Source organism: Lathyrus oleraceus, chromosome 6, assembly GCF_024323335.1.
Source record: "Lathyrus oleraceus cultivar Zhongwan6 chromosome 6, CAAS_Psat_ZW6_1.0, whole genome shotgun sequence".
Taxonomy (NCBI): Eukaryota; Viridiplantae; Streptophyta; class Magnoliopsida; order Fabales; family Fabaceae; genus Lathyrus; species Lathyrus oleraceus.
Genome location: NC_066584.1, coordinates 378992815 through 379004912, shown reverse-complemented (window position 1 = coordinate 379004912; position 12098 = coordinate 378992815).

Genomic DNA, 12098 nt, shown 5'->3' with positions numbered 1-12098 from the left:
ATCGATTATCCTTTTCTATGTTTATTTTAGAGTTTAGTTTATTTTGATTTCTTCAATATTTAGTTATTTTTTTTTATTTTGATTATTTACAAAAGAAAATGTCAAATAGAAAGTACGAATCTAGTTATGGAAAATTGAAGAAAAAATGAAAAGTTGAAAAACTAATTTAATCTCAACATGGTGTCTTGATAAATTTGTTATTGTTCATAAAAAGGACGCAGAAGCAAGTTTAATAGGTGAAAATGTGATAGAACAACCACCGTTAGATAATACTAACAACAATGTAGAACAACCACCTAGAGATGATACTGACAATGGTGAAAACGTGATAGAACAATCACATATAAATAATACTGACAACACAAATAGTCATAATTTTGATCAAGAACTAGAAGATAATATTTTAGAAATAGGAGTAGAAGGGAATATTGAGCATAATAACACTTCTAGTGAAGTACCTACAAATATTTATGACCCGGGACTATGGAAAAATATTGATGGAAAATTTAGAGATTTAATGATAGAAAATAGTCTTATCAGACAAAACAATTTTCAATATCCAAAAGATGAAAATAAAAGATATTTATATTCATCGTGTTATCAATAAACACGGTCAAATGGAGACAAACATGATAGAAGATGGTTAACTTATTCTAAATATTTAGACAAAATGTATTGTTTTTGCTATAAGTTATTTGGTTCAACAAATGTTAATCAACTAGCAAATGAAGGGACTAAAGATTAAAAGAATCTTGGATCCAAGCTTAACAGTCATGAAATAAATCGTGAACATGTAATTAATATGACCAAGTGGATTGAACTAGAAAAGAGATTGAGAACAAAATAAACAACCGATAAGCATTTACAAGAACAAATTAACAAAGAAAATGAACATTGGGAAAAGGTTCTACTTAGGATTATAGCTATAATCAAATATCTTTCTAAAAATAATCTTGCTTTTTGTAGAACAAATGAAAAGATATATGAAAAGGTAATGGTAATTTTTTGAGTTTGATTGAGATGCTTGCGGAATTTGATCCAATTATGCAAAAACATGTTAGGCGCATAAAAAATAATGAACCTCGTAATCATTTTTTTGAGTAATACCATACAAAATGAGCTTATAGAAATGATAGTCTTCCAAGTTAAAAAGTCAATCATAGAGAAAGTTAAAGGTGCAAAATATTTTTCTATTATTCTTGATTGTACTCCTGATGTAAGTCATCAAGAACAAATGACTCTTATTTTGAGATGTGTTGATAGTTCTAAATCTCCAATTAAAATCAATGAGTATTTTTTAGAATTTTTAAAAGTCGATGACACATCAGGAAAATGTCTTTTTAATAAGCTTGTTAATGTTTTAAAAAAACATGGCCTTAATATTGATGATATAAGGGGACAAGATTATAATAATGGTTCCAACATGAAGGGTAAAAATCAAGGAGCGCAAAGAAGATTATTAGACATAAATCCTAGAGCATTTTATACATCGTGTGGGTTATAACAGTAAGAAGGAATGATAATTCTTGGTGTTATTTCATGAGTGAATAGGTTACAATTATATACAGATGTGAGTTGCTAATATCATGGGATAACCGATCCTAAAATCATGCAAAATTATTTATGCTTTTAATACAAATATTCAATGTTAGGAAACATATCACCTATCATTTGTACATCTATAATTAAGAGCTATATCTACATAATTATGAGTAGTTAACCGATCCACAAATCATGGTGATTCTATACGCCCCCTCAAGATCAAGTTGGCATTGACAAGTTGCATCTTGGCTCTAAGATCCACAAATCTTAATGCTGTCAAAGATTTTGTTAGTATATCCGCTAATTGATCCTTGGATGAGGCATGAGTCCCATGCAGTTTACCATCTTGAACTTGCTCCCTAACAAAAGGATAGTCCATAGAAATATGTTTCATTCTTGAGTGAAGGATGGGGTTTGAGCAAAGATAAGTTGCACCCACATTGTCACACAGAATTCTGGGAGGATGTTGCATTGGAATATGTAATTCTTTGAGTATATTTGTGAGCCACATAAGTTCTTGTGTTGCAGTTGCAATAGCTCTATATTCTGCCTCTGCGGATGAGCGAGCAACCGTATGTTGTTTCTTGGAGAGACATGAGATAGGATTGCCACCAAAGAAGATTAAGTAAGCTGAAGTTGATGTTCGATCATCTACATTGCCACCCCAATCAGCATCGGTGTAGGAAACTAGATGGAAAGAAGCCGATTTTCTTAACATGATGCCATAATTTATTATAGACTTTAGATAGCGAAGTAGCCACTTCAGATGCTGGAGATGTAGAGTAGTTGGCATATGCATAAACTGTGAAAAGCTTGTTAATAGCAAATGACAAATCTGGTCTCGTTAGGTTGAGATATTACAATGCACAAATTATGCTCTTGTACTGTATGGAATTTGTAGTTGAAGTGCCATTATACAAGCTTAAGGTAGCAGTTTGAGAGAGTGGTGTGGGTGATGGTTTCGCCCCCTTCATCTCAAATTTCTCAACGATATCCCTGATGAACTTGTGCTGAGACAAGAGGATGCTTGTTGGTGTGGGAATTAATTCAATTACCAAAAAATAGTGAGGTGAATCTATATTCTTGAGGGAAAATCGGTTGGACATAGAATCTATGAATCTGCACAAGAATTGAGGATCATTACAGGTTAGTAATAGATCATCAAGATACACTAGAAAGTAAGTAATTGTTTTTCCCGATCGATATATAAAAATAGATGGATCGTTCTTGCTTGTAGTGAAGCCGCAAGATGTAATAAAAGACTTAAGGGCATCATGCCATGCTCTTGGTGCCTGACGAAGACCATAAATTGCTTTGTGGAGTTTGCAAACATAGTTGGGACGTTGTGGATCTTTCATACCCGGTGGTTGTTCCCTGAATACTTGTTCTTGTAATGATCCTTGAAGGAATGCATTGTTTACATCAAGTTGATGTATGGGCCACCTATTCCCTAATGCAATAGAAAGGATGATTTTTATTGTTTGTGGTCGCACCACCGGTGCAAAGGTTTCTTTGAAATCGACTCTAGGGCATTGTGTGAAACCCATGGCAACAAGTCTGGATTTGTATCGAGAGATAGAGCCATCAAGATTCCTTTTTATGCGAAACAACCATTTTCAATCAACTATGTTGGTGTCTCGTGAGGGAGGAAATAGTGACCATGCACCATTTCTAATCAAAGCATCAAACTCTTCAGATATGGCTTGTCTCCAATGTGCATGTTTAATGGCTTGCCTGACATTGGATGGTTCAAGATTTTCTAGTAATGGATGGTTGGACACATTAAAAACATGTTTTGGCTTGAAGATGTTTCTTTTGGACCTGGTAATCATGGGGTGGGTACTGTTGTTTGCTGGAACTAAATTATGAGCATAATTATTGTCATGTAAAGAAGGTGAGGTAGAAGGACCATTACCTGATGAAGACTCTGAGTGCATAGGATCCTCTTGAATGATCTTTATTTGTGGTGTGATAGGTAGGTCAATGTGTGGTCCATCCACAATTGGCTTTTGAATGGGTAAACGGAGATGTGGTGGTTGTTGTACAGTAGGTTCTTGAGTGATAGCGGTTATGGGTGGTTTGGTTAAGGTGGTGTATGGGAAGTGATTTTCGTAGAAGGTAACATGTATGGATGTATAAATTTTATTTGTGGTGGGGTCCAAACATTGATAGGCATATTGATAGGGTGAGTAGCCAACAAAGATGCAATGGGCTGACCTTGGTTGAAGCTTATTACTAGTGTAAGGTCGCAACCAAGGAAAGCAGAGGCACCCAAAAGAATGTAGATGTAACAAGTTGTGGTCTTTGTGATGTAAAATATTGTATGGTGTGTCCATGTGAAGGTTTGGAGTAGGTAATCTATTGATGAGATACACAACAACGCGAAAAGCAAAAAATCAGAATATGGATGGGAGATTTGCAAGATGTATTAAGGCTCTTGCTGTTTCCATAATGTTTCGGTGTCTTCTTTCAGTCGTGGCATTAAGTTCAGGTGTATGTGGTTGAATGGTGTAGTGTGATATCCCATTACTGGATAAAAAAGGTTTAGGTTTAACAAACTCACCCCCATTGTTTGAATATAATGCAACAATTGGCAAATTAAAATATTTTTGAACAATAACTTTAAATTGAGGGAAAATCACTGAGACATCAGATTTATTTTTCAATGGATATAACCAAATGTATTTTGAAAAATGATCAACAAAAATGAAATAATATAAGTAGCCATCTAGAGACCTAATAGGGGCTAGACCCCATACATCAATGTAGATTATTTCAAGAAGCTTTCTGCTAGTGATACTTGAAGAGGTGAGTGATAGCTTATGACTTTTAGAAGTACTACATGATATGCATGGTTGGTTTTTGTTGGTCCTTATTTTGTGATTAGATGCTAGATGTCTCATAGTTCTTTCACATGGATGACCAAGAATGTGATGCCAAAGTGGATGTACAGAATAGGCAACGTTGAAGGCAATGGGTGTGGTGATACTAGGTGAGATGTGATATAGACCATTCTTATAGACCCCTTTCAGTAGAGGCTCCATTGTCTTTAGATCTTTCATCAAAAAATGGTTATAGACAAATTTAATAGAAATGGGGTTAGTGCGACATAAAGATGAGACCGATAATAGATTTTATGAGATAGTGGGAACATGAAGAACTTTGGGAAGGTATAAAGAATGTTTATTAGTGGGTAGAGTAAGCTTACCGGTGTGTGTGATTGGAAAAGAAGAGCCATCACCAATTGTAATCTTATTTGTGCCATTGTAAGGGGTAGTAAGGTGAAGCTGTTCAAGGTCATGGGTGATGTGATGGGTAGCTCCGGAGTCTAAAATATAATCCGTTGTTGCTCCATGAGAGGTGTTTCATGCAGAATGAGTTAATGGTATGATCTTGGTGGGGTAGCCATGTAACCTGTAGCACATCTTACTCGTGTGTCCGATCTTATCACAATATTGACAAGTAACACATTTGAGGAACTAGGAGAGGTATATTTGACATTATGATAAGAAAGAGCATGACTGGATGAATGAACATGTTTGCCGAAATGCGGCCTGCCTCTATAAGCAGCATTTGCCGTAACAATCGGTGGAATGTCGTCATCCCTTTTAGGAATCCCTTATGATCAATTAGAAGATCATGAAGTGCGTCAAATCCAATTGGATTCTCATGAGTGCGTATCGCAGTCGAGACTTCTTTGTACTCGGGTCTGAGGCTATTGAGAGTGTGTATCACTAGATCAACATCATCTAGTGGGGATTTGATGACATCCAATCCATCAGAGATAGATTCGATACCTTGAAGGTACTCAGAGATCGGCCTGGATCCTTTGGTGAAACGAGATAGTCATTCCTTGAGTTGTATGATGCAAGCACGTGTTTTGATTGCAAACGTGTTGTTGAGAATGTCCCAAGCTTGTTTAGAATTCTTAAAATTTCCAAGCATGGTGATGACATTTTGATCTATCGACGAGATGATAACATGCAAGAAAAGTTGATCCTATCATGTCCAATATGCATAATTTGCATGGTTTGTGGCTGGGCAGATTTTGGTGCCATCAATAAATCCAAGAGGGTCATAACCAACAAGGAGAGCATTGAATTGCACTTTCCAAACTGGAAAATTGGATCCATTGAGTTTGATTTCAGATTGGTTATTGAGGACTACAACAGATGTAGTCTCATTGAGTTGAATGGTGTGAGCGGATGAGGGCATGGTGGTGTAGCAGGATCGATGCTTTTAAGTTGAAGAGACTGATACCATATAACAGTAAGAAGGAATGATGATTCTTGGTGTTATTTCATGAGTGAATATGTTACAATTATATACAGATGTGAGTTGCTAATATCATGGGCTAACCGATCCTAAAATCATGTAGAATTATTTATCCTTTTAATACAAATCTTCAACGTTAAGAAACATATCACCTATCATTTATACATCTATAATTAAGAGCTATATCCACACAATTATGAGTAGTTGACCGATCCACAAATCATGGTGATTCTACATGGGTGTCATAACTTGAACTTAGTATTATGTGATATGGCTAGTTCCTGTCCTAGAGCTATTTCTTTTTTTGGAGTTCTACAATGTATTTATTCTTTGTTTGCTTCATCTACCAAAAGGTGGAAAATTTTGGAAGATAATATATCTAAATTTTTTGTTAAATCGTTATCTCAAACTCATTGGGAAAGTAGAATAGATAGTGTCAAAGCTATTAAGTTTCGAACTCCAAAGGTAAGAGATGCTTTGATTGAATTATCAAAAAATTATGAAGATCCTAAATTAAAAAGTGCAGCCATGTCTATAGCAACTCATATGCTTGAAAATTTTGATTTTTTATTAGGAATGAATATTTGGTATGATATTTTGTTTGTTTTTAATTCTGTTAGCAAGATTCTACAATCAAAAGACATGCATATAGATGTTGCTATAGATCATTTAAAATGTCTTATCACTTATTTAAAATATTACAGGGAAAATGGGTTTGCATTGGCTTTAGAATCCACATAAAAAATGGCCATCGAAATGGATATAGAGCCAAAATTTCATGAAAAACGTAAAATTCATAGAAAAACTCATTTTGATGAAAATACCAGTAATGAGATCACACATTCACCTGAAGAATCTTTTTGTGTTGAGTATTTTGTATACATATTAGATCAATCAATTAATTCTATTGAGACAAGATTTGAACAATTTTTATAATATGAGACTATTTTTGGTTTTTTATTTGATTGCAAAAAAATTAAAGCTTTAGATGAGGATGAATTGAAAAAATATTGTAATAATCTCGAAAAGTTTTTAAGGTTTAATGAATACTTTGATATTGATGGTCTTGATTTATTTTCAGAATTGAAAGTACTAAGAGAAATGTTAAGAGAAGAAACTAGCACACCAATAGAAGTATTGAGTTATATTAAAACTTTAGATTATTTTCCAAATGTTTACATTGCATATAGAATTTTATTAACAATCCCTCTAACAGTTGCTACTGCTGAAAGAAAGTTTTTCAAAATTAAAATTGCTTAAATCATATCTAAGATCAACAATGTTACAATATAGATTGAATGAGTTAGCTATTTTATCTATTGAAAGTGAAGTGTTAGAATTGCTTGATTATAAAACTCTGATAAATGATTTTGCAACTAAAAAAGCTAGAAGATTAATATAAAAATTAATATTTTATATAATATACTAAGTCTCTTTAAAATTCTTATAAAAAATGTCCCTTTAACATTTTCGCATAAGGCCCCAAAACATCTGTAAGCGGCCCTATGAATATGTGTCAGACTGTGGTTAACATGGCAGCCCCCCAAACCAATAAAGGAATTCAGCGAATAAATTGCATGTTAGTAGTTTTGTTGCAATTTATCTCTAGGTTCGCCCTTACGCCTTACCGTTTTATAAATTATTGATGAAGGAGTGTGTGTTTGAATAAACCTCAGAGTGTGAGACTACCTTCACAAAACTTAAAGAGGTATTATTGCAATCACTTATTTTAATTCACCTTGGGGATGGTGAGACATTTTTCATCTATTTGTATGTATTATTAGAAGTTATAGGGGTTGTTGTGGTTCACGAAAATAGGGTTTCCCAAGATTTAATGTATTTCATCATAAAGGTATTACAAGGGCCAAAAGTGTGATGTTAAAGGTGGAGAAAACTTACTTTGGCCCTTGTAGTTGTGGTGAGAAAATTAAGACATTATTTATTAACACATCTCGTTATAGTAAGGAAGAACTACCTATATCAAACAAATATTGTTCAACTTGAATCTAGCATGAAGGGTGGCAAAGTGGATTATAGAGCTCTTTAAGTTTGACATCTCCTATGAACTGCAGAAAGCGCAAATCACAAGCTTTGGTCGACTTCATTGCAAAAACCACCTTTGAGGAGTCAGACATACTATCACGGTGGATGATAATCATGGATGTATTTTTCAACGCTAAAGGAAATTGAGTCATACTTCTTTTGGAGAGCAACAATTGCCTCATGTTAGAGGTCGTATTAAGGTTTGAGTTTCCAGCGTCTAATAACCAAGACAGAGTACAAGGCTTGTTTGGCTAGACTATCTATACCACTCGATATGGGAGTTAAAGAGGTATTAATCAAGCCTGATTCACAGCCGGTAACACCGTAAGTAATAATGAAGTAACAAGCCAAAGATGAAATTATGCAGTAATATTTGGCTATAATAAAGACCATCATGGCCAAAATTTGCAAGACGAAAATCCTTCACATGTTGATGGAACAAAATTCAAAGGCATGCCACTTATGTAATCTACCTAGTTCTAAAACATGGGATTATAGTAAAATTATGATCCATGAGGTATTGTTAACCTTCGGTATAAAATGCAGTGTGAACATCGTCCAAAAAGAGGTCGAGAGAGAGAGAGAGCAGTCAGACAGTTGGATGACACCTATTTCCAAATACATTTGTGGTTTGAGAATTAACAAAAGACGAAAATAAATCTTCAAATGTATGAAGAAATTCTTGTTTGTACCCACTTGTTAAAGTTCGCCTCTATATATGTGGCTTTGGAACCTTTTATTGAAATGTTTGACAAAGGAAGATGGAAGGAGGTCCTAGAAGAAATTCATAAAGGTTTCGCGGGGGAAAAATTAGGCAGACGAGCATTATCCAAGAAATCTTAAGTGTCGACTATTATTAGTTGACGATGAGTGAAGACGCAAGGATACAAATCCAGAAATGCCATAAATGTCAAAGGCATGGAGAAGTACATATCACTCCCCCGACAGAGATGTGATGCAAGTCGCAAGTGCACGACAATGCAAAGTAGTATAAAAGATGTTAAACCATAAAGAGATATTGTTTGATTACCGATTTTTAATCAAACGATGTAAAACTAAGGCAATCAAAATATTGGGGTTTCAGTATTGATGAATAAAATTAATAGAAATAAAAGACAGGACATGTGGTACATGATTACATATCCCCATGTACCCAATTGACTCTCCGAATCGAATATGAGAAAACATAGTGAGTTATAGAAAAATAGACTAAATTGTGCAACACATACTTTCGCATCGTGTGTACTCTCTCGGATAGATAATTCATATGCTTTCGCTTGCCCAAATCATTCATCTGAGAACATTTATTTAGCACGTCTATGAGGCTTTCTCAACCGAGAGAAAGACACCCTTTCAGTGTCTCATCAAACTCGGTTATTTAGTAATCCGCTTTCGGATACCAATTCATACTTTTCAGTATTCGATTTGTATCTAGGTTGCCTCGACTTCCACAAATGGCACAAATATATTTAAGTGTTCGGACTCTAAAATAATACTTGCTCTTATTTTTATCATTATTCATATATGGATATGTTAGCTTGAGATTTCTGACTTAAATATTTTTACAAAAATGTGAGATATGAGTTAGATGTAAATACTAAGTGTAGATAGCTAAAGCATGACTTCGACACCAAGTGGATCTTTTCATAAATTTGGAAGGTGGGTTTTTTTGACATATATGATTAGGTAAATTAAAGACGGTTTTGACGTCGGTAATAGTTTAGAGCGGTTTGAGGACCAAAGACATGTGGAAATGCATCAGAATACTAAAGCCCACGTAGCAGGATACATGTCGAATGCTAGAGAGATAATTGTTATTGACAGTTATTGATGTAACTAATATATAAGTAAAGTTTGCCTTTGTAATTAAGGGGTTGCATTTTATTTATGATCTCTTTCTAATTCACACGTCAGAATCATAGAGATAAAGAAATAAAAACAAGAATTGAAAATTGAAACTCCTAAGTCACATGTCATTAGAGTTAAATTACAATAAAGGAAATAAAAACAAAAATTGAAAATTGAAACTCTTGATTCACATGTCATTAGAGTTAACGTAGTCATGCACTTAATCAATATCATTCCTGAATTTTTGATCCTGTCTGGCCCAGGTGGTCCTCATTTCAGCTCTTATGTTTTTCAAGGTTTGGTCTTGCTCTCTAAGGTATGTTTTCATTGCTTCAACAGTTCAAAAACACTCCCGTAAGTTCTGGACTGACGTGTGGTCTCCTTACTCATTATAGTTAGCCTGATAAGACGGTCCAAATCAGGGTGGTTTGCAATACAAGTTGGGCGCCATTTTAATGGCATAGGTCTTCATGCCAATAACATACTCCTATAAACTCTACATACAGTGAGGTGTATGTTATTGATGTTGTGGGGCTCCCTATGGTTGGTGTATCTCAAGATGGTAGTTATTCTTGTTGTGCTTTGTCATGGCCAGCTTCATTTATTTGGATGAGTGGGGATCATTCGCATGGAAATTTTGTTGATTGGTTGCATAGGTGCGACCATCACATCATCTAGGTGGCTTGGTACTCCAACTAACATGCATAGTTCATTAATAACACAAAAAATGCCCACAAGCTCATTGTGGTGCGTCAAAAATGTATTTTATATTATCAGCAATCACGATTCCTACATCAATTGGCTCATGATTTAGAATTTCCATAAGAGCCATACACAATTTTACAATAAATTCATATTGGTTGGAGGCTAACTCTAGTGTTTGAACAGTAAAGGATGCCCAAGCCTTCAGTATTAGGCGCATTTTCCTAGTGCACAACCTCAGTGGTTTCCCACTTACAATCACACACCCATCCCCAAGTTCATAAAACTCTTCTAACATCATCTCATACATTCTCCAGGTCATGCTAATACCCCTTCTATTTTGAATACTACACCTACTTGGAGGTTGATGATTAAGTGTATAATTAATTCAACACAAACTAAAATAAATACTTTTTACCTAGCATATAAGAAGTGTAGTCTTTGTAAGGACGAAAAACGACATTTGCATAAAATTCTAGCTCGATGGACTTGTTGGTTTTTTTATCATGATATTGAACCTCATCCATCCTCTTTCTTGCAACATAATGATCAATTACTCATTGCCTTCCAAATCATGAGCATCAAAATCTCTTTTGTTTACCACTTTGTAACCGTTGACTTTGAGGTATTTTTCAGCATCTATGCGTGAAAAATTCTACTTTTTTTTTGTCATCTATGCAGCACAACAAAAGACAAGAACTATGCAAGAAATTTGAACTTTATTATCTTTAGAAGTAGGAAAATATGTAGAGACATTATTGTACAAAAAATGCTAAAAATGGTTTTTTATAGGTCTTGTAGTGTGTCTATCGCGATTACAATGAAGTGCATTGTGATTGCGATGCCCGACGGTAGGCCGTAATGGTCATATGCAACAGTCACTTTCAACGAATCCTTTGTAACGTCTCCATCATGACCGTAAATGAGTACATCACAACCGCAATGAAACACCAACGTGAATGTGTGAAAAACACAAGAAATGGGGGTTTGAATTGGGTTTTACAAAACAACAACTTTTTACCAACTTAAGAACACCACTTAAATGTTAATAACAAAGAGATAAAAACACAAGTATTTTTATCCTGGTTCGCTTGAAACTCAAAGTTACTCCAGTCCACTCGTCAAGGTGATTTCTCCTTATACACAAGGACTTAATCCACTATACTCAACTTATTACAATAATCACAAAAAATAACCTTCTTTGTCTTCTCAAGGATCCGATTATACCCTAGTCTCCTTAAGGACTCACAAAGAATAATCTTCTTTGTCTTCTCAAGGATCCGACTATACCCTAGTCTCCTTAAGGAATCAAACAAACAGTTTGAATAATATTTTGTGTGTTACAAGTTACTTCTACACAAGTAAATTTTACACAAATGATAAACAATTATTTAAAGAAAAACTGTGTATAAAGAATTATATCTTTTCACAAAGAAATAGACTTTGTCAAGTTTAGCAGCGCTTCAACATTCTTGTGTGTTCGCTTTTCTTCAAGTCTTCAAGTCCCACTTATATAACGTAAGAAGAAGATTGTTGGAGGGAAAATAGGGAAACCAAATAGAGCAGTTTTTCACAGTTGGACGGTGAAAGGAGTGATATTGAGTATTGTCCTTCGCCCATAAATTCAGTGACATGTGTGATGTATAATATTGTCCTTGCCCATGATATCAAGTAGTGGAAAGGATATT